Genomic DNA, 24921 nt, shown 5'->3' on the forward strand with positions numbered 1-24921 from the left:
GGGATCTTTTCTTTGTCAGGTGGCCTTTGAACTTGTTGAGCTGAACCTATAAATGGGTCAATTCCATTGCACCTTTTAAGTAGATATGGATAGTTTTCAATTTAAAGTGAGCACCTGGGGCACCTGGGTGGCTCAGTCGGTTAAGCATCTGCCTTCGGCTCAGGTCATGATCCCAGGGTCCTGGGATCGAGCCCTGCATTGGGCTCCCTACTCAGCGGGAAGCCTGCTTCTTCCTCTCCCACTCCCCCTGCTTGTGTTCCTTCTCTCGCTGTGTCTCTCTCTGTCAAATAAATAAATAAAATCTTCAAAAAATAAAAATAAAAATAAAGTGAGCACCTACCTTTAACACCAAGAGCCACCAATAATGTAGAATGGGATTTTGCCCAATGCGTGAAAAAAGAAATTCTAAATCTTATACACTTTGGTTTGAAAACCTACTTATGTCATCTACTGAGTATTTTTAGATGGCAGAAAGCCACCAACTACTGGGTAAAACATAGGAAGGGCAAGGAGATGTACCTTTGTGTTGAATTTTCCAAAATATCAATAAACACCCTGTTGTTTTTTTTTTTTAAAGCTAAGTTTATTAAGAAAAATCATGTTTTGCCTCATTTTTAAAGGTTATTTTGAAATCCGTTGCGTTTTTAAATATACACATCTATCTATTTGTAGGTATGCAGACAATTTGTGAAGGTACACACCAGGAAATGGTAAGTAATTATTACTTCTACAGAAAAAAGACCAAACGTTGAGGATAGATCTTTCCTTGCGTATTTTCTGTACTGTTTGAAACTGTTCCTTTCCTCACCAGGTACATCATGGCAGCACTGTCGGTTGCTACCCAATACCTATTCACCCCTTCCTGCCAAAAGAACAGTGATTTTGTTCAGGACAGCAATGTACCTAGCCCCAAGACATGGATCTCAAATAACCTACACTAGACTCCCTGTGAAACTAGCGGGAGCCTGTATTTCACTTCAAAAAAAAAAAAAAAAGTCACCGATAAATACATTGCACAGCACTGCCTTTTCCCTTTGTCTTGTTCTGCCATCAATGCAGACAGATGGCCGTAGCAGAAGCAAACATCTTACAGCATTCAGACCTGGAAAAATGAATCACAGAGACTTTGATCCTGACCTTGGGGAAATAGTAAATCGAAGCCAGAACCTCCCAATCTCTTGTTATCTAAGACTGTAGGTAGGTATGTTCTTACCAGAGTTAGCAGCATCACTTGACAGCTTGTTAGAAATGCAGAAGCTCAGGCCTCACTCCAGACCTACTGAATCTGAAACAGCATGTTGAGGAGATCCCCAGGTGAATCACAGACACATCAGAGCATGAGAATCACTGCTCTGCTAAATATAACTTCCTGTTGAAGTCGTCGTCCAGTATTATGTTAACTGGAGCTGAAATTATTTAAATCCTATGTATGCATTGCATTCTCAAATAAAGAACTACTACAAAATATAAATTGTAGTATAATAAAAAATATTTACATAAACTTTTAAAAAATGTTTAGGAGCTATTTATTTCCCTTTAGTATAGGAACAAAAGAGCAAAAAACCAACAGTAAATGAGGTTTCTATTCCTTTCAGAATGAAAAATATTTCAAATTCCAAATGCCCAAGTTTTCATCTGTGGACCACCCTGTATTAAAGCTGTCGCTTAACATTAAAAAGGCTTATCCATTAATGAGACGATATAGATAAAAATCAATTTTTTAAAAAATTTTGCCAAACTGTTCTTTTTTACTCTAGATGTGAATTTCATCAAACGTAAGTTCTGCAATAGTTTTATCAAGGTAAACTCTTTGTATATACAGATTTTTTTTTCTGATGTTTAAACCCTAAATGCTGACTTAAAGCACAGGCTGAAATCACCCTCATTTGGTAAAAACAAGTTCCTACCACTGGCATTTCCCATTTCTGCCGGCTGCTCAATTGAACTGCTTGTGTGTCCTGGCTCTGCTGTAAAGAAATTTTGGGCTCAAATCCCAGGATTGATTCCACTGCAACAGGATTGTCAGCTACAGAATTCTGTAAAGTTATCCTTCCTTCTACATTTATTTAACCCAAAGATTGGAAGTCTCGGTCACCAAAAGTTTTGCAGCAACAAAAATTTCACACGGTAATAAAGAGAAGCAGAAAGAGGTGACTGAATCAATCCATTTTGTTCCCATATTCTGAACACATTCACAGAATAGAAAATGTATCTATTTGAGAACCCAAAAAGCTATACAATATATTCTATAAATATATTTTGTAAATGCGCATGCAAGGTTGAAATGGAACAGGTCTCAGGGACATAACTTATGCATGTAATCTGCATCAAATAGGTAACAGCATCACTGCCACTGAGATTTCATAACCACGTTTTACATAAAGAAGAGAGGAAAAGGATATTAAAGTAACTACACCTCGGTTTCACGCTGATACTGAAAATACCAGGATGATTAGAACTTCATAAAAATCCCATCAAACTGTGCATTGAAAAAATGCGTTTTTATTTTTATTTATGACTACCTTCGGTACCCACTTGTAGTGGCTATTTTTCAATAGGTAAAGTCTGAAGGATATTGTTCATCTGACGGCACTCTATTTTTCTCTGTTTTCCATACTTCTGTATCTGTACCTCCTACCTGCCTCTGGGCCCCATCCCTAGGATTGTGCCTGGCTTGTAGTAAGCACTCCATTCTTGTTCTCTATTTAGTTGTGTTGGCCTCACTCTGCTTCTAGTGCTCGTAAAAATACAGTTGTTCTGATGTGCTTACACTGTTCCATTTTATCCATGGATACCCTAGAATTTTCTTGCTTGCCTCTGAGAGACTGGTTTTTAGAGGTGGAAATCAGGACTGAAATGATGGCATTTCCATGGGGATGGGGTGGCGGGGAGGGGGGTGAAAATATAAGACCTTAGATTTCTGTCTGATAATTAATTATTGAGCAGATTTTGGGTCAGTCTCCTAACCTCTCTAGGCTTCATGGTCTCTGTAAATGAGGGTTTTGCTCGAGATTCAGGGATCTTCAGGGTCGTCTCCATCTTCGACTTGTCCAGTCTTCCACCCCGCCCTTAACACCATACACAAGACTCAACAGCCTTGTTGCCAAACGCAGGACTAAGAATTTAAGTTTAGATGGAGCTACTCAGAGCTCACGGCTCATAACATTCAAATTCCAACTGCAAAGGTCTTTTTAACATGATTGTTTTTTAAACTATAGGTAAAAGGTAGAAGCCCAAGCACAGCTTTTAATGAGTAGACACCAAATTGTCCTACCTTTAAGCAATGCTGCAATTCAGAAACAGGTTTCTCCTCCAAGATTAATTACCACTGTCTGACACTATTACCCATTGAAATGTTCTATAAGACCACAATACCAAGAGTTTCAAAAAGTGTTACACACCAGCAATTCCTATTACTGGAAACATGAATATGACAACTGAATATAAAGTGAGGAGGGAAGCTGCCCCCAGGTGGTTTTTTCCAGGCCTAGCTTGCCCTTCTACAGGGGCTGATGAAAGCTGGCACTGACCTTGACAGGACTACTGAGGACAGCTTTCTATGAGCTTAAGGTTTCCTTTAAAATGCTTTGGAAGGGAGGAAATAAGAGGAATTCTGTAGTCAACAACCAAATGTGCTGCTTAGTGTCACCTTTTCAGTTTCATGACATACACATCTGCATAGCAATTGCTAGAGAAAATCTCTCTTTTCCCTTCTAATTGGATTGAATTGCTCCTAGATCTTTCTTCTAGTCCCCAAAAGCAATCATGAGGGGGTGGAATATCTTAAGCTAAAAGGTAGAATTATTTAAAGCACTCGCAACCAGATTCCAGTGCCACAATAGCTGTTTCCTCTCTCTCCCCTCCCCTTCTCCTCCCTCCTCTTTTTCGTTTTAATGAGTTTCTTTGGTTATATTTTTCCTTACGGACATCCGATTACTTTGTTTTCATTTTGTCTTTGACTGCTTGACTGCTCACAGTTGGCCCTGAGCTGTGCTAAGATACAGGTAGTAGGAACCCTTACATTAGGAGAACCTTGCTGCAGTTTTTGGAAGCCTTACTCACACCATTTCTTGGGCTACACAACCCTGAGTGTGGCGAGGAGAAAGGAAGAAAACTGCCTCGAGGTCCAAATCTATTCTTAGGAATTTGAGGAAACCTTTCTCAGGGCGCTTCACATGGCTTTCTAGACCCTTTCTACTTTTCCCCCTCCTTCTTCCCCTCTCCCCTCTGCCTTTAAGAATGCCAAAAAGAGAGAATCCCAAATAAGGATCTATACAAAATAAGAGGGTCTAGCTGCAGACCAATGAAGGAGAACATTTTTCAGCAAGAAAAGGGTAAGATCTTAAAGGGGCACTATGTCATATACTCGGTTAGAGGACATTGCAAGGGAATGGGAAGAACATCATTGTGGACAGGGACCAGAATTTTATATTCTTCATCTCCCTCACAACAAATAAACTACCATCCACAAAGTAGGAGTTCAATAAAGAAAGAAAGCACAGCAATAAAGAAAGGTCAGAAAGAGACTAATGTGACAGAAGATTCTTAAATGGGTTGGAAGAGGCAACTCTTCATTTAACCCCAATGTACTTCTTGTTCTCTATTTTAATAAAGGACTCCAGGGGATGCTTTGGGTAACCTGAAGGGGTACAACTCATTTATTGTTCTCTAGTTGAAATGATGATCACTGCTCTTTTAACCATTTGAGAGGGTGTCAGGGAAATAAATCAGAGGAAAACTTGAATTTCAAGGAAACCATTATAATGAAGGAACCAAGGGCACCCCGTCCATGAAAGGCCACTTTGGCATAAAGATTATTTTGAGTTAAAGAGCAATCAAAACCCAGCAGATTTAGGAAAAGCTCTTTACCTCCCCCTCAACTGCCTAAAAAGAATTTAGATCGAGAAGATCCTCCACGAAGGAGCTATTACCATAGATTTAATTACATTACGACATGAACTAGACATGGTAGACAGGAAGGAACATAGAAAGACCTGTTTGATCAAAGTCCTCTATGTTCCATGGCTTCTCAGCAGCCAGCAAATATTTGTTTACCAAACATTTACTCTTTTTCATTCTCCCTGAAGATTGCATTCCTTCTCTTTGAAGACCCAGACCCCTACCCTCTTCTCCTTAATTCAGAATGACATGTATACCTTATTTTGCCTGTTTTGGGAATTTCTATATCTGTGCAAATTCCTCATACATATGCTATTAAATTTGATTTTCTCCTGTTAATCTGTCTCATGTCAATTTGATTCTTAGCTCAGCTAGAAGGACCCTGAAGAGGACAGGAATTCTTGCTCCACAACAATTAATTTTATTAAAGATCATGTTAATGAAATGAATACGTCTTATTTTCTCAGATTTAAAAAGAAACACATGTGCCTCCATTCATTTAATTTCTCAGTTATTCATTTACCATAAAATATCAGTAAGTTAAATACTTTTAAATAAAATCAAATTACCATTTCCCTTCAGTTGAGGTTTTCATTTTAATATTTCACTAGAGAGTTTATACTTTCACTCAAGGCTGATATTAGAGCAATAGGTAAGATAATGGCATTCCAGGACAAGAAACCTGATAGACTCTACTTTCCTGGAAAGAAGTGTTGAAAAAAGTAATTTCTTTAAAGGTAAAATCTATTGACTTAGCTTCTTTAGATATTCTACTTATTCTTAAGAAGAAACATTACCTGTTAATACAGAATAGGTTTCTTATCTCGAACATATACATTTTCTGTATACTCTCATTAAAACCCAACATATTATCCAATGCCTACTAAAAGTAAAATTGAACATACACCTTTATGTGTAGGCCACCACATACGTTCACCAGCACAGGACAAGCTGTATGCGGTTAAGCTCTCTACTGTCAACTAGGTCATTCTTCCTTCCTCCAGACTGCTCTATGGATTACTGGCCAAGACAAATTTGTTGCCATTGACCATACTGCCGGGATGGAATTGGTAAATATTACTCACCAAAATGTTAAGAGTTTTTATTTGGAAATGTACAGTCCCCCATTTTTTCCCTCTGTCTCTATTCCTTCCCACATATTAGTTTTCCTCTCCCACTACATCCCAACCTCCTTCTTGTGAATATTTTTTTTATCTCTTTTCCTCACAGTATTTGGCACATGTGTTCATAGTAAGTGATTAATAAATAATTCATTGTTTATTGTGTGTGTGTGAGCCAAGGTGCAGTTAGGTTGAAGGTAATTTCATATACTGTAATCGAAAAACAAGAATGACCAAACCTCATTACTATATAGGCTTTTAACAGCAAGTTTAGAAGTTTAGATTTGATGTAGTAAGTGCGTGGTCCCTACTGGACCCTGAGTAATGCTGCTTGGTATCAAATACACTTTGTCAAAGGTGTTTCCTGCAAGAGACCATAGATGTAATGTTCCTTTTAAAAATTTTCAGAAAATCATGACAAAAAAAGAGGCTCCCTCTAATTAGTTTCTTGTCCCAGGAATTAATCACCACTCTAAATTTCTAAAACCGGTAACATCCAGCCAATAATGTTAAGGAGAGGTCACTACCAACCAATAGTTGTTTGAGTTGCCCCTGTCTCAACTCCCCCCATACACAAGCCTACCCTCACCACAACATCCCAGGAGGCCACACAGAGCAAATGTTAAGTCCTGCACGTAGCATACTAGGTCAGGGGCCTCAGTTTCTCCACCAAAAACATATCCCCATGGGATGCAAAATGACCAAAAATGAAAAGTAGTAAAAGCACTCATGCTTGGGAGGGGAAATTCAGATAGAATTTTCTGGGACAAGATATTCTTACTTTGGATTCTACTTATTGTCTTTATTCATTACTTAAAAGAAAGCTTCAAAGAGAAAAGGAGAATATTCAACGTGGCGTATGTGTGCTTGGGAAAGAATTTTCCTTTCAATAATAACATACCATTTCTTATAAAAACCCAATATATCAGGAAAACAAAATGTAGGGAACATTGTGTAAGAACGAATTTGCCTGGTGTTCATCCTGAGTTCCTAGAAGGGAGCATCTAAGCCTTGGGATTTACATGCAAGTTTCACATTCAGGACTCTTTGGGACCTCACCCTGTACGTCTCTTCATTGGCTGGTCCTGATCTGTATCCTTTATAATAAAACTGTAATCATAAGTATAGCACTTTCTTGAGTTCTGAGTCATTCTAGAAAATTATTGGACCTGAGGGGATGGTGGAAGACCCTGAATTTATAGCCTGGGAACCCTGGCGCTTGCAGCTGGTGTCTGAAGTAAGGGGAGTTTTGTAGAGGGCCATGACCTCAACCTTCAAGGTCCGCACTAACTTCAAGTAGTTAGTGCCTGAAGGGTAAATAGCAAATCGAGGGGGGAAAAATATTAGGAGCTTAATTATTAATTCCCACTCATGAATATTTAATTAAGCTTTTTAAAATCATCCAGCTAAACACATTTTAACTGGAGCATTTATTCCATTGCCATGTGCCATGTCAGGTGTATTATTCATGTAGCTTCATTTTTTATCTTTTCCTGCCTCCCCAGGAAAATGGAATAAATAACTCAAACAATCTGGATTATAGTCATTCTGTGATAAGGTATGCTGATAACTGTGATTGTGAGCACTGACCATTTATAATAATAATAATTGTCAACCTGACCTAAGCCACAGAAAAAAAGAACTTTCTTTAACTCATAATTTTTTATTTTCCCACTCCTCTATTAAAAAGAAGTGATCCTCTATTTGCTTGAAAACCCTTTTCAATGGCCCTGTGATTATATTTAATTTACTCAGTAACCCAGACTCTGTTATAAAGCTAACTGAAATGAAGTTCTGCATCAGTAAGCAAATGTCAGCATTTCCAGATCTTCTTTGAGGCCACTAACTATGTGCATTATTTGCACTGCTTAAAATTGGGGTGACCAATACAATTTTCAAAATTTTCACTGACAGTTCAGTAAAAGGATACAATGCCTTTCTCCCTCAATTAGTAATGATCTAAATTAACAATAACCCAATCCAAACTATAATTTCATTCCATTTTCAATACAAGTAAACATCTTAACTAACTTTTCATTTAATATAGTTAACCAACAATGACTAATCAGTATATAACACAAATTTCTCTTGATATAACTCCTAATATAATTCTGTTCCTAATTCCTATTAAATTTTTCTTTCTGTAACAAATCTTTACCTTGTCATCTTTCAAACTCTAATTCTTTGTGCATGCCCATGTGCACATGCCTATGCGTGTGCACACACACACACACACACACACACACACGTCAGTTCTCTAAGCCATATACCTTCTATAGTACTTGAATGTATGAGGGGTTGAGGGAGCTCAAAACAAATCCTTTAGGTTACCGATGTGGCAAAATCCCCCACACTTAATTCCAGGTCCCTATAGCAATAACAACAAATACAACAACAAAGGTACACTCTAATACCCCACATACTGGGTCTGAAAATGTAATCAGACAGTAATTCTGGTAAGAACATTGTCACTTACCAAGGATTCCTGACAACCGACTTGCTCTTTCTTGGCATCCTCTAGGCTACCCTAATTCTCAGGTAAGTGGCCTTTACATGACAGCTAATGACTTTTTATTATGTTATGTTAATCACCATACATCATTAGTTTCTGATGTAGTGTTCCATGATTCATTGTTTAACACATATAACACCCAGTGCTCCATTCAATACGTGCCCTCTTTAATACCCATCACCAGGCTAACCCATCCCCTCACCCCCTCCCCTCTAGAACCCTCAGTTTGTTTCTCAGACTCCACAGTCTCTTATGGTTCCTTCATTTTTCCCTTCCTACTATCTTCTTTTTTTTTTTTTTTAACATATAATGTATTATTTGTTTCAGAGGTACAGGTCTGTGATTCATCAGTCTTACACAATTGACAGAGCTCACCATAGCACATACCCTCCCCAATGTCTATCACCCAGCCACCCCATCCCTCCACCCCCCACCACTCCAACAACCCTCAGTGTTTCCTGAGATTAAGAATTCCTCATGTCAGTGAGATCGTATGATACATGCCTTTCTCTGATTGACTTATGTCACTCAGCATAATACCCTCCAGTTCCATCCATGTCGTTGCAAATGGCAAGACTTCAGTCTTTTTGATGGCTGCATAATATTCCATTGTATATAGATACCGATTCTTCTGAAACTGTTCCAAAAAATAGAAATGGAAGGAAAACTTCCAAACTCATTTTATGAGGCCAGCATTACCTTGATCCCAAAATCAAAGACCCCATCAAAAAGAATTACAGACCAATATCTCTGATGAACATGGATGCAAAAATTCTCACCAAAATACTAGCCAATAGGATCCAACAGTACATTAAAAGGATTATTCACCACGACCAAGTGGGATTTATTCCTGGGCTGCAAGTTTGGCTCAACATCCGCAAATCAATCAGTGTGATACAACACATTAATAAAAGAAAGAACAAGAACCATATGATCCACTCAATAGATGCAGAAAAAGCATTTGACAAAGTATAGCATCCTTTCTTGATCAAAACTCTTCAGAGTGTAAGGATAGAGGGTACATACCTCAGTATCATAAAAGTCATCTATGAAAAACCAACAGCAAATATCATTCTCAATGGGGAAAAACTGAGAGCTTTCCCCCTAAGGTCAGGAACATGGCAGGGATGTCCACTATCACCACTGATATTCAGCATAGTATTAGAAGTCCTAGTCACAGCAATCAGACAACAAAAAGAAATAGGCATCCGAATCAGCAAAGAAGAAGTCAACCTCTCACTCTTTGCAGATGATATGATACTTTATGTGGAAAACCCAAAAGACTCCACCCCAAAACTGCTAGAACTCATACAGGAATTCAGTAAAGTGGCAGGATAGAAAATCAATGCACAGAAATCAGTGGCATTCCTATACACCAACAACAAGACAGAAGAAAGAGAAATTAAGGAGTCGATCCCATTTACAATTGCATCCAAAACCATAAGATACCTAGAAAGAAATCTAACCAAAGAGGCAAAGAATCTGTACTCAGAAAACTATAAAATACTCATGAAAGAAATTGAGGAAGACACAAAGAAATGGAAAAACGTTCCATGCTCATGGATTGGAAGAACAAATATTGTGAAGATACCAATGCTACCTAGAGTAATCTACACATTTAATGCAATCCCTATCAAAATACCATCCACTTTTTTCAAAGAAATGGAACAAATAATCCTAAAATTTGTATGGAACCAGAAAAGACCCCGAAGAGCCAGAGGAAGGTTGAAAAAGAAAAGCAAAGCTGGTGGCATCACAATTCCGGACTTCCAGCTCTATTACAAAGGTGTAATCATCAAGACAGTATGGTACTAGCACAAAAACAGATGCATAGATCAATGGAACAGAATAGAGAGCCCAGAAATGGACCCTCAACTCTATGGTCAACTCATCTTCAACAAAGCAGGGAAGAATGTCCAATGGAAAAAAGACAGTCTCTTCAACAAACGGTGTTGGGAAAACTGGACAGCCACATGCAGAAGAATGAAACTGGACCATTTCCTTACACCACACACAAAAATAGACTCCAAATGGTTGAAAGCCCTCAATGTGAGACAGGAGTCCATCAAAATCCTAAAGGAGAACACAGGCAGCAACCTCTTCGACCTCAGCCACAGCAACTGCTTCCTAGAAACAACACCAAAGGCAAGGGAAGCAAAGGCAAAAATGAACCATTGGGACTTCATCAAGATAAAAAGCTTTTGCACAGCAAAGGAAACAGTCAACAAAACCAAAAGACACCTGACAGAATGGGAGAAGATATTTGCAAATGACATATCCGATAAAGAGCTATTACCAAAATCTATAAAGAACTTCTTAAACTCAACACCCAAAGAGCAAATGATCCAATCAAGAAGTGGGCAGAAGACATGAACAGACGTTTTTCCAAAGAAGACATCCAAATGGCCAACAGACCCATGAAAAAGTGCTCAACATTGCTCGGCATCAGGGAAATCCAAATCAAAACCTCAATGAGATACCACCTCACACCAGTCAGAATGGCTAAAATTAACAAGTCAGAAAACAACAGATGTTGGTGGGGATGTGGAGAAAGGGGAACCCTCCTACACTGTTGGTAGGAATGCAAGCTGGTGCAGCCACTCTGGAAAACAGTATGGCGGTTCCTCAAAAAGTTGACAATAGAATTACCCTATGATCCAGCAATTGAACTACTGGGTATTTACCCCAAAGATACAAATGTAGGGATCCGAAGGGGTACATGCACCCCGATGTTTACAGCAGTAATATCCCCAATAGCCAAACTATGGAAGGAGCCAAGACGTCCATCTAGCTAATGACTTTTTAAGAATTCTTCTCTCAATATTTCAGCTATAGTACATTCTTCATCAAACTACTTTGATTCAATGGCTCTCATGTACAAAGTTCTTTCTTTTCCATCTCAGTGGCAGATAACCATTAGTGTGTCTTGAAATTTTATGGGTACATACTATTACAGAAAGAGCAAGGACTTGAAGACAGAGGCAGGTTGTATGGTATGCGTGAGACCAGGGAGTGCTCACAGAGAAACAAGCAAGCTTTTGGAGAATCTGATGGCAAGAAAGTTTAAGGAATTAGTTACAGCAAGGCTATGATGGGAGACCCTGACCCCAAACTATAGCATATTCTTTCCCTTAAGTCTCAGTTTAAAAATTATTATGATCAGTAGTCAAGAGGAAGGGACAGATATAAGAAACTAAAATGATATTTGGCATTTCTCTTATTTATATGCTGAAAATATTATTAGCCAACTCCCGTAACACAATGCCTAGCACCATCTATAGGAGATGAGAGCCTTATGAGACTTTGACTCTAAAGGTCTTAGAGTGAACTATCATGCAAAGTTTAGAAATTCTCAGTTAAAATAAAATGAACATCAGACATGCCAAAACCCTAATTTGCACAGAGGGGTAACATCAAAAATTTTACCTTTGTATGCTGACTATATGAAAACCCATAATATTGAGAAACTCCAGTTATTTGGACTGACTTACAGGCCATTCTGATTTAGGAAAAAACTGAGATTATAAACTACCATTTTAAAGCTAGATGGTTACAATAAATGCCAGAGAGAGGAAATGCTATCTCTTCTACATCCCTGGAAGGCCTGTTGTAATAAATCATCAGCACGAAGTTAGGGGGCAGTCCCAAGACCACCCTCACTCTGACATCAATTGCAATTCCCGGGTTCCCAAGACCACCCTCAACTTTAATAATTTTCTAGATGGACTCAAGTAAGTCACTGAAAGCTGTTATGCTCATTGTTATGGTTTATAATATGAAAGGATACAGATTAAAATCAGCCAAGAGAAGAGACAGATGGAACAGAGCCCAGAAAAGTCACACACAGCGAACCTCCACGTGTCCTCTTCCACTGGAGTTGTGGGAAATGCTAAATTTTCCCAACAATGATGTGTGATAACATGCATGGAGAATTGCCAACCAGGGAAGCTCACCTGAGCTTGGGTGTACAGAGTTTTATTAGGGCTCTAGTATGTAAACATGGTTGACTGCCCATGTGATGGACCTGTAGTCTCCTGATAGAGCTCATATTGTGTGGCCCAAAGCCCGCACAATAAATCGTATTGTTAGACTATCTGGTGTGATCTAGGACCCCAAGTAAACAAAGGTACTCTCCTTAGGCAGAGCATTCTAAGGGCTCAGAGATCACTTCCTTTGCTGAAGGCAAAGTCCAGACCTTTTGGTGGGGGGGGGGGGGGGGGCACAGTAAAGTTTATTCTTAACTATACAGCCAGGAATAATTTTTTTCTGATCCAGATGTTAATCTTGTCTTAAAAATTTCAGAGGAAATTTAAATTGCTCCTTACTTATTTTAAGATTTTATTTATTTAGAGAGAGGGGGAAAAAAGCACATACAAGCAAGCAGGGGGAGGAACAAAGAGAATCTCAAGCAGAATCCCCACTGAGTGCAGAGCCAGACTGGGGCTCAATCACACCTGAGATCATGACCTGAGCCAAAATCAAGAATCAGACATGTGACTGAGCCCCCCAGGTGCCCTGCTCCTTAATTTTTTAAAAGCATTCTTCAGTTATATGTACCTACTATAAATGAAGAAAGAATTTATCAAGATATCATCCATGTTTCTATCTTATTTTTCATGTACTATAAATTAGTGACCCTATGTCATGTAAGCTTATATTTTAAAATGGGATTAGCGTACTTATAATTCCAAACATACCATCAAACAAGTGTATCTGAATCCTGTGGAGATAATATAATGACCGAGTAGTGAAGAAGCAGAAGCTATGGTTTTTTGTTGGTTGTTGTTTGTTTTGTTTTGGGTACCAAATTACTTTATTTGAAGAATAGTACAAATGAAAGAAGTTAAGTAGATGTTTTGGTACAACTTATAGAAAAGGTAAAGGTAACCCCAACATGCATGCACTGCCTTGGTGATGAGGGAAGTCACCCTTGTGGCTATGGGAAGACAGCCTAAGGCTTAGCTCTCACTATCACTGTTTCCCAAGGTGTGCTTGTCAAAGAGATACTCTGCCGTGCCAGATTCGGGAGCCCCCATCTTGCACAGGTTGGTTACGTGGTCACTCAGTTATTTGATGGATTTCACCTGCTCATTCAGCTAATGAGTCTCAATGAAGTCACACAAATAGGGGTCACTTTTATCAGTGGCCAGTTTGTGCAGTTCCAGTAGTGACTGATTCACGCTCTTTTCCAATTGTAATGCACACTCCATTGCATTCAGCCCGTTCTCCCAATCATCACGGTCTGGTTTCTTGATATCCTGAAGGAAGATTCGGCCACCTCGTTGGTTCTACAGCTTCTTCAGTTTCTCAGCATGTTCCCTCTCCTCATGAGATTGGTGAAGAAAATATTTGGCAAAGTTCTTCAAAGCCACATCACCGCGGTCAAAGTAGTAAGACATGGACAGGTGGATGTAGGAGGCGTAGAGCTCCAGGTTGATCTGGCAGTTGATGGCGGCCTCCGAGTCCTGGTGGTAGTTCTGGCGCACCTGCGAGGGGGACGCGGTCGTCATGGCGGCGGCGAGCGGCGGCCGCAGTGCTTGGAGCGGTCCCAGGGCGCTATGAGGAGATGGCGAAGGGCTGGCTCTGAACGGCTGGCCAGGGTGGGGGACGAGCGCCGGGTTCCGTCCAAGCACTGTTGAAGCAGGAACCCGCGGCGACTCTCGGCGGAGACTCAGAAGCTATGGTTTTATAGTTTTTCACCAAAAAAGGAAAAGATACACTGTGGAGAATGTATTTTTTTTTCCATGCCATAAGTTTATTTACAAACATATTGAGTATGTTGTTGTTTTTCCCCCATTGCAGAGAATGTAAAACATTCATTCACGTAAGGCACAGGTGGCTCTTAACAGTATATATATAAGAAACTATCCCATATGAATGCACATTTACCATAATAGAATTAGATCAAAACAATGACATATTTTTCACTCATATACACACAAATTTGATGTTTCAATATACACTAATTCCTTTTTTAAATATTTCTTGCTAGAGAAGAATGCTATTTCTAAGTGTTCCTAATACAACAAATCTATAGCCATGGCAACTGGTACCCCCTGCCCCCAAACAACCATTGTATGTCTGTGTATGCTAATAGAAAATTCATTGAAAACTAAATACAATATGAAGTAAGAGCAACTCCAATCAAAAGAAATCAAGAACTAGAGACGCTGATGCATCAACTCCTTCAGCAGAATAACCCGGAAAGGAAGTATCATTATCATTGCAACGCTGTGTTCCTCATACATATTTTATGAACTAAGTTTTTCACACACTTTAGAGGTTAGCAGTGCATTACATTTTTGTCTGCTGCTTGATTTAATAGAATGAAATGCCCTAAAGGCATTTATTAAAACCAGAGGAAGAAAAAAATGCGATTACTGTTAACCTCTGCCTATAACTTACAAAGGCTTTCATGAAACAAGTATCAAAGTGCACTCCAATCACAAAGTGAAATACGAGCTGTTCGGTCACTTAACACTCACTGTTACTTAGCATTTGCACACTAACATTAAATAGGCTTGTGTCAGCTTAAACTATGGCCTCTGTGCTCCAATTGCTAACTTCCAGAGTCCAAATGCATTAACATTTTGTAATTACCAAAACTTATAAAGGTTTATTTTTTAGCAAATACTGAGTTGTTTGCTTGCTTGTTCTTCTAACTTAACTTATGGAGCATCAACTATGTGTAAAGTGCAATGGAATACCAGCTCCCCAAATATCACCAACACAACCTCTGCTGATATGACAATTCTGAATTTTTTGCTCACTGTGGTAAAGACTGACAAAGATTTCTGTGTCTCAGAGGGGAAAAGGCAAGGTCAGAATTTATGGAGAATTTGAAGTTTGGTTTCATTGGACCTTTCAGTGCAAGGGAATGATTAGGATTCTTTGTGCACAGACGGTAATATCACAGTTTAGAATTGCTGGAAACGGCAGGATAAGGATTTTAAGGCCAAAGGTTTGGGAGTTTGGGGCTTCAACAGTTGATCTTTCCCACTGAAGAATGAATGGGTCTTTCCGGAAGTTTCCCTGATCAAAAGGCTCCTAGAATTAAAAGATTATGCTAATGAAGGCAATGGAATAGTAAAATCATGTTAAGTAGACAGTAAGCTGCATTGTGGGGAGGTAGTTTGGTCTTCAGTGTCCTGCTAGTTGCTGAAGGAAGGAACAAAGCTGTATCTTCAGTATCTCTAAGGTGGAACTATAGCATAAAAAAATATCTCTGGGTATAACCACCTTAAACAGATATACAAGATGAAAACTGAGACCTACATAATGGTCAATTAGGCATGGGGGTTCTAATTTTCATAATAAATGCATGTGTGCAAATGTATTCAGAGTCGAATTATATTTATTAACAAATGTCTTTGTGCTTTTAAAATAGAATCTGACTATATCACTGTTTTGCACATATCATTAGAATTATATCAATTGCATAAAATAATGTTTAAAATGCCCTGCTACAGAGAAGCATATGAGAAAGGGAGTCAGGAAAAATTCACTGGCAAAATTGAATAAAGAAAACGGATGTTAAGGAGAGTTTTGAAAATAAAGTGGGGAAGGTATCTTAACAAGTACAGAGTCGATCACATATAATATGTGCTACAAAGGCTTCCTACCTGAAGGAAAAAGCAGGCACCAGAGTAGAAATGAATATATTCATATGTCGGAAGATTGCAGTCAAGAGATCAATGTTTTGAAGTGGACAGGCAGCCATTCAAGGGGCCTAATAATGTGAAATCTGCGACAGAATGAAGTCTTCTCAGACTCCCCAAGTGCTGGAGGAGATTCTTTCTCTGGACCACATAGCTTTTTGGTGCAGAAAAGGGGTAAGTGAATCGAATGATTGGGAAAATAGCCAAGTTGTGAATGTATTTACACAAGAAAAGGAATGAAAATATGCACACAGGAGGAAAGAAAAGATCCTAAAGGCATGAAAAGAAATACTGATGGAAAGAGGAGAGAAAGGGAAAAGGAGAAAGGAAAAATAGAGAAGGAGAGAGTGTCAGAGAGAAATTGAAAGCAACTTTGAGAGCGAGCAGCAGTGGGCTGAAGGCTCAGAAGGGCTGGTGAAGACGCCAGGAAAAGTGTGATCGGGAGAGAGGTCTAGTCCGGATTTTAGGCAGTTTTGCTATGTGATAGGTAGTGCATTTTCACCCTTGTGCTAACCCCAGCACATACATTGCATGCATATCCCCACCAAGACAGGTCTTTCTTAAAGAGAGAACAATGTCCATGCAACTGACCTTACAGGACAAGGCAAATCCCAATCAACCATTACTGAGCTGTTAAGGAAGATAAGGTCTGAACCAAGACAAAACACAACATTCTCCAAGGCTCGGGCAAAGAAGAGCTTCTGAAAAGGCATTGCCAGATGATAAAGCTGGGAGGCAAGGGGAAAAGAACTCATCCACTGACTGTACAGCATGTGTCACACACCTCATATTTTCCATTCCATTTTATATTTTCTCAGGGCCATGGAGTGAGTTTCACCATTCCTGTATTAGAGATGAGGAAACTAAGACTCCTCAGTCCCTTAGGCATGACATTATGCCACCCCAACCTGTCTCAGGTTGATTAACTTCTCAGAGAGACTAAACCTTGCCTGAGGACAAAGACAGGGGAGTGGCACTCTTCCTTTGAATTTTTAATTCACTACCCTCAATTCATGAGAATGTGTCAACTGCCTGAATATAGCACATCTGTCTTACCTTCAAGCAACGTCTCTCCCTAAAAGCCACGAGTAGCAGATGAGACAGAGGCAATCAGTAAATTGAAAGAGAGAAGCTTTAGTTTGTGGGGGGGAATCGTTTCCAGTTTTAATCTCACAGCTTCTTCCCTATACCCTCCTCCTCAACTTAAGCCCCCACACCTTGAGTTGGCAAGATGCACTGCAAGGCAGTGTTCATCCAGCACTGATAGCACATCAAGGCAAGGAAGAACATCTCGGGGAGGAAGAAAATACAGAAGTCACACTGAACCACAGTTTGAAGAGAGATTGTGCTGACAAGGAGTTCTAGAAAATGAAAAACCTCACTAGTGATCACAAATCAAAGGGTATTAGGATAAGGCAGAAGGAGCATTCAATTTTCATAATGTAATACAGCCTTGGATAAATTTGACAGAATTACATATGTTAGTGGGACTTATAAATGACTCATTATGGAGAAAAAAGTAAAGGTCACACTTTATTAAAGTTAGTCATAACCCAATTTGTCATCCCTGTAAATAAAACAAATAAATATACAAATTAAGTGCACGGCATTTGCTTTTTTTCTAAAAAAAAAAATATATACATACACTAGAAGGATCATTAATTTCTTAAAAGTCCCCTATATAGCATTGCTTCATGGTATCATCTACTACCTGAAGTAGGAAAAGCTGTGTCCATTTAAATAAGGAAATAAGGAAAAAGAAAAGGCACCATGGCTGAATCATAAGAATAAAAGGAAAATGGGATGATTGCTGAGAGTGTTGGCAGGGATCATATTATGCAGGGTCTTGTGAGTCACTGTAAGGATTTGGGGCTTTATCACAGGAGCAGCAGAAAGACACTGTAGAATTCTAAGCAAAAGAGTAACAATGTTAGGTTTGTCTTTTGAAAAGATCATTCTGACTGCTTTATGAATAATGAATCACAAAGTGGTAAGAGTGTGCTCCTGGTGGGAAGCATTTAGGGGACAACCGCAGAGTGCCAGACAGAGGTGACACTGGCTTGAACTAGAGATTTGCCCATGGAGATGGAGAGAAAATGACCTGAGAAAACTGATGGGAGGTTAGAATTCCATAGATTTGGTGGTTTCGTGGATGCCTGGGGTAAGAGAGGTGCTGAGAGTGGATCTCAGGGTTCTGGCAGGAGCAGCTGAATGGTCAGCGTGACAATATGCTGAGTAAGGAAATACTGACAGGAGATCATTAGCTCCATTTTGAGGATGTTGAGTTTGAGGTACTTGAAAGGCATCCAAGTACAGCTATAATGTACATAAACAAGATCTTGTGTTCAGAAGGGAAGTAGACTAAAGATAGGAACTTGGAAACCATCCTCACATACACAGAAAATGAACTCATGTCCATAGATGAGAGAAGCAGGGAGAGGAAAGAAGGTTATGGATAAGCCTGGGAAAATCCAACATTCACATTTGGGGTTGAAGAGATTTTGGCAAAGATGATTAGGAGAAAGAGGATCCAGAGGCAGGAAGAAAAAACAGGAATCACAGAAACCACTGTGACATGTACTGTGGGTATTTTTCATATGTCGTTTCTAATCTTTATATCAGGTATATAAGACTAAATGGAAAAGTAAATGAATGAATACTCATAAAAATATCTACCCTGGAGAGAAATTAAGCCTAAGGACCTCCTATAAGGTGAATTCGCCTCTAAAGTACTCCATGCTACCTTACGTTTCCCCCAAAGACCGTAGACAGCATAGCACCAGTCACTATTACATTGTAGAAATATGGAACCAGTTGATTGCTAAAAACATGAATTTTAATAGAACATGATATGGACTTTTATTCAAATATATTGAAAAGAGAATGCTTCTGGGGGAAAAAATGCACTTCCTTTCCTTTCCTCCTATTTCAAAGCTAAAAATAATGCTTAAAAAATTTAAATTGTGGGGGAGCGTGGGTGGCTCAGTCAGTTAAGCATCTGCCTTGGGCTCAGGTCATGATCCCGGGTCCTGGGATCAAGTCCTGAGTTGGCTCCCTGTCTGCTTCTGCCTCTCCCTCTGCCCCCCCACCTTTCCCCCACTTGCGCTCTCTTGCTCATATTCTCTCTCAAATAAATAAATAAAATCTTTTTTAAAAAATTTACTATGGCCAACTACTCTTCGACAAAGCAGGAAAGAATGTCCAATGGAAAAAAGTCTCTTCAACAAACGGTGTTGGGAAAACTGGACAGCCACATGCAGAAGAATGAAACTGGACCATTTCCTTACAGTGCACACAAAAATAGACTCAAAATGGATGAAAGACCTAAATGTGAGACAGGAGTCCATCAAAATCCTAAAGGAGAACACAGGCAGCAACCTCTTCGACCTCAGCCGCAGCAACTGCTTCCTAGAAACATCACCAAAGGCAAGGGAAGCAAGGGCAAAAATGAACTATTGGGACTTCATCAAGATAAAAAGCTTTTGCACAGCAAAGGAAACAGTCAACAAAACCAAAAGACACCTGACAGAATGGGAGAAGATATTTGCAAATGACATATCAGATAAAGAGCTAGTATCCAAAATCTATACAGAACTTCTTAAACTCAACACCCAAAGAGCAAATGATCCAATCATGAAATGGGCAGAAGACATGAACAGACGTTTTTCCAAAGAAGACATCCAAATGGCCAACAGACCCATGAAAAAGTGCTTGACATCGCTCCGCATCAGGGAAATGCAAATCAAAACCTCAATGAGATACCACCTCACACCAGTCAGAATGGCTAAAATTAACAAGTCAGAAAACAACAGACGTTGGTGGGGATGTGGAGAAAGGGGAACCCTCCTACACTGTTGGTAGGAATGCAAGCTGGTGCAGCCACTCTGGAAAACAGTATGGAGGCTCCTCAGAAAGTTGACAATAGAGCTGCCCTATGACCCAGCAATTGCACTACTGGGTATTTACCCCAAAGATACAAATGTAGGGATCCGAAGGGGCACATGCACCCCGATGTTTATAGCAGCAATGTCCACAATAGCCAAACTATGGAAAGAGCCAAGATGTCCATCGACAGATGAATGGATAAAGAAGATGTGGTATATATAAACAATGGAATATTATGCAGCCATCAAAAGGAATGAAATCTTGCCATTTGCAACAATGTGGATGGAACTGGAGGGTATTATGCTGAGCGAAGTAAGTCAATCAGAGAAAAACATGTATCATATGATCTCACTGATATGAGGAATTCTTAATCTCAGGAAACAAACTGAGGGTTGCTGGAGTGGTGGGGGGTGGGAGGGATGGGGTGGCTGGGTGACAGACATTGGGGAGGGTATGTGCTATGGTGAGCACTGTGAATTGTGTAAGACTGATGAATCACAGACCTGTACCTCTGAAACAAAAAATACATTGTATGTTAAAAAAAGAGAAGAAGAAGAAGATGGCAGGAAGGGAAGAATGGAGGGGGGGAAATCAGAGGGGGAGACGAACCATGAGAGACTATGGACCCTGAGAAACAAACTGAGGGTTCTAGAGGGGAGGGGGGTGGGGGGATGGGTTAGCCTGGTCATGGGTATTAAAGAGGGCACGTACTGCATGGAGCACTGGGTGTTATATGCAAACAATGAATCATGGAACACTACATCAAAAACTAATGATGTATAGTGATTAATATAACATAATAAAAAAAATTTAAATTGTGCTTTCTAAACATTTCAATTATTTTCCACTGGTAGTTTTTTTTTTTTTATTTCCACTGGTAGTTTTAATAATTCTCAAAATCTTGCTTGAGGATGAGCAGAGTGAAATCTGAAAGCATAAGAATGGAAGGAAATAAGGAAAATGTTACCAGAACTAGGTGCTGTAAAATTGAGCAAGCAGAATGCTGTCTTTATATAATTGGAGAAAATAGATCTTTACTTGAGGGTTTAGGACTGGATGACAGATAATAATGAGTCTTCATCTCAGCTTCCTATTTGTAAATCGGAAGTAGTATCACTTACAAGATAGGCCTCAGAGGGTCAAAACAAATGATATTGGTAAAACTGTAGTTAGTACCAGGCTCACAGAAAGTATTCAATAAATATTCGTTCTTGGAAAGTCAAATTCAACGAAGAAAAAAAATAAAGATTATCACACTGACAAATAGAGAAAACAATGAATGAAGAGTACCTGGTCTTTTAAAATTCAAACAGGCTTTGTTGGAGATCTCTGTGAAGACCATCTTATATGGTGATTAAGAGCCCCAACACCACCATCACCACACTGCCAAGGTTCAATTCCCACCTCTACCACCTACCAGTGTAGAACATGGCTAAGTAGGTCAACCTCACCCTGCCTCAATTTTCTTATCTATAAAATGTTAACAACAGTATCTACTTCACTGGCTTCTTGTGAAAATTAAATGAATTAACACATGTAATGTAAATATATGTGAAGTTAATAGATATAGAGCACTAAATACATTCCTACACAAGGCAAGTGCTCAAAAAGGGTAACCTTTGGGCGCCTGGGTGGCTCAGTTGGTTAAGCGACTGCCTTCGGCTCAGGTCATGATCCTGGAGTCCCTGGATCGAGTCCCGCATTGGGCTCCCTGCTCGGCAGGGAGCCTGCTTCTCCCTCTGACCCTCCCCTTTCTCATGTGCTCTCTCTCTCTCATTCTCTCTGTCTCAAATAAATAAATAAAATCTTTAAAAAAGAAAGAAAGAAAGAAAGAAAGAAAGGGTAACCTTTTATTATCTACACATATGGAACAGTAATTCTATGGCAGGATATGAGATATTAATTTCTACCCTAGTCTTGCTGGTACAGGAGAGAAAGAATAACAGATTTTCTCTTTTACCTTCACCTGAGAAGAACAGCCAAGACTTGTGTCCATGGTCTAGGTTCCTTATTACCTATGCCTTTGAGTCAAGTTTTTGGCTGCCTTAAGATTCATAGGCATAACTGGAAAAAAAAAAAACCCACTAAGCTCTTGGATCATAAGATTAAGCACACGAATGTCCATCAACTGATGAATAAAGAAGATGTGGTACATATATACAAGTGAATATTAGTTAGCCATAAAAAAGAATGAAATTTTGCCATTTCCAACCATGTGGATGGAGGTAGAATAATTATGCTAAGTGAAATAAGTCAGTCAGAGAAATTTATTTTTTTTAATTTTTTTAAAGATTTATTTTTGCACATGCACAAGAGAGCACCAGAGTGCTCATGTGTACAACTGGGGGGTGGGGAGGGGGCAAAGGGAGAAGCAGACTCCCTGCTGAGTAGAGAGCCCATGTTGACTCTATCCCAGGACTCTGGAATCATGACCTGATGCTTAATCCACTGAGCCACCCAGGAACCTTCAGTTAGAGAAATTTAAATACCCAGTGATTTCACTCATACGTGGAATTTAAGAAACAAAACAGATGAACATAAGGGAAAGAAAAAAAAAGAGAGAGGGAGGCAAAGATAAAATGGTTTAACTATAGAGAACAAACTGAGGGTTACTGGAGAGGAAGTGGGCAGGGGGATGTGCTAAATGGGTGATGGGTACTAAGGAGGGCACTTGTGATGAGTACCAGGTGTTACATATAAATCACTAAATCTATACCTGAAACTAATATTGTATGTTAACTGGAATTTAAATAAAAATTAAAAAAAAAAGTAAGTAAGTGTCTAGTGCTGGAATCCTCGGAAAGAATGACATGACTCAGAGACCAAGATTCCTGAAGACCTGAAAAACAGAGGCAAGCTCTACAAAATCCATAGATTTATGTACTCGATGCATGCAGAAACCCGGATACAGAGGGAGTTGCTGGATGCTTTGGATTCTGAACACAATAGCAAGTGTTTCCATCTAATCAAGCTTGTTGTATATCCCAACTACCATGTCTGCCATATGTCTATGGCCAGATATGAGCATATCATTGTCTCACAAAGTTCCCAACTGTGGCGATGGTGATAAAAATAGTAATTAACCTGGCCATTGCCATTTTGGTGCACCTAAGCCCTAAAATATCCTTACAGGCTAATGGAGAAAGAGAAGGAGCCAGTATTAAGTAATATAGAATTTCCTATCAACACCATTGCATGGGGACTTGAAAACGGTTTTATTTAAAAAAAAAAAAAAAAGTTTTAATGACCTTCACTGTATCTGAATTTTGTGGGTTCCATTCAACCAAATAAGAGTTCTGTTATGAATGCAGAGTACTTATTATATTGATCTAGTTGAGGTTGTTCTAACCTTGTTCTAAACTAATTGGACACTATTTTACAATCCTTTTGGAAGTTGCACCTAAGGATATAATGAGTTTAATAAAAATGGTGCAATGCCACACACTTACTGATAGGGTATTTCTTTTTAAGTATGTGACATGAAAAATAGGAAATAACAGGTAACTACTAAAATAAATATGTATTATGAGTTGAGTTGGGTATGAAAATCACTTTAAGGAACAAGGCCATAATATATAATCTGGTGTCTATATTGAGTTTTAAGACATATATGAACCTTCAGAGATACATTCGTTAGATTACTCCTTTTTGCCCGTGGACGCCACCGAGTAAGCATCACTAAAGTTTCCCCTCCCACCCCCATCATGTCTAAGTCAGAGTCTCCCAAAGAGCCTGAACAGCTGCGGAAGCTCGTCATCAGAGGTTTGAGCTTTGAAACAACCGAAGAGAGTCTGAGGAGCCATTTTGAGCAATGGGGAACACTTACAGACTATGTGATAATGAGAGATCCAAACACCAAGGACTCCAGAGTCTTTGGGTTTGTCACGTATGCCCCTGTGGAGGAGGTGGATGCAGCCATGAATGCAAGGCCATACAAGGTGTGGCCCAAAAGAGGGCTGTCTCAAGAGAAGATTCTCAAAGACCTGGTGCCCACTTAACTATGAAAAATATTTTTGTTGGTGGCATTAAAGAAGACACTGAAGTACACCACCTAAGAGATTATTTTGAACAGTATGTGAAAATTGAAGTGACTGAGATCATGACTGACCGAGGCAGTGGCAAAAAGAGAGGTTTTGCTTTTGTAACATTTGATGACCATGACTCTGTAGACTGTCATTCAAAAATACCACACTGTGAATGGCCACAACTGTGAAGTAAGGAAAGCCCTACCTAAGCAAGAGATGGCTAGTGCTTCATCCAGCCAAAGAGGTCGAAGTGGTTCTGGAAACTTTGGTGGTGGTCGTGGAGGTGGTTTTGGTGGGAATAACTTTGGTCGTGGAGGGAACTTCAGTGGTTGAGGTGGCTTTGGTGGCAGTCGAGGTGGTGGTGGATATGGTGGCAGAGGGGATGGTTATAACGGATCTGGTAATGATGGAAGCAACTTTGGAGGTGGAGGAAGCTATAATGATTTTGGCAATTACAACAATCAATCCTCAAATTTTGGATCCCTGAAAGGAGGAAATTTTGGAGGCAGAAGCTCTGGCCCCTATGGTGGTGGAGGCCAATACTTTGCCAAACCACGAAACCAAGGTGGCTATGGTGGTTCCTGCAGCAGCAGGAGCTACGGCAGTGACAGGAGGTTTTAATTACTGCCAGGAAACAAAGCTTAGCAGGAGAGGAGAGCCAGAGAAGTGACAGGGAAGCTACAGGTTACAACAGATTTGTGAACTCGGCCAAGCACAGTGGTGGCAGGGCCTAGCTGCTACAAAGAAGACATGTTCTAGACAATACTCATGTGTATGGGCAAAAAACTCGAGGACTGTATTTGTGACTAATTGTATAACAG

The 24921-nt window shown here is 39.6% G+C and overlaps 2 pseudogenes; one reads left to right on the top strand and one right to left on the bottom strand.

The window, feature by feature from the left end:
• Positions 1 to 13628: 13628 nt before the first annotated feature.
• On the bottom strand, positions 13629 to 22071 carry LOC110591703 (annotated as a pseudogene).
• A 1708-nt stretch (positions 22072 to 23779) lies between these two features.
• On the top strand, positions 23780 to 24721 carry LOC123324841 (annotated as a pseudogene).
• The last annotated feature ends 200 nt before the right edge of the window (positions 24722 to 24921 follow it).

This window comes from Neomonachus schauinslandi, chromosome 1 (assembly GCF_002201575.2).
Source record: "Neomonachus schauinslandi chromosome 1, ASM220157v2, whole genome shotgun sequence".
Lineage (NCBI taxonomy): Eukaryota > Metazoa > Chordata > Mammalia > Carnivora > Phocidae > Neomonachus > Neomonachus schauinslandi.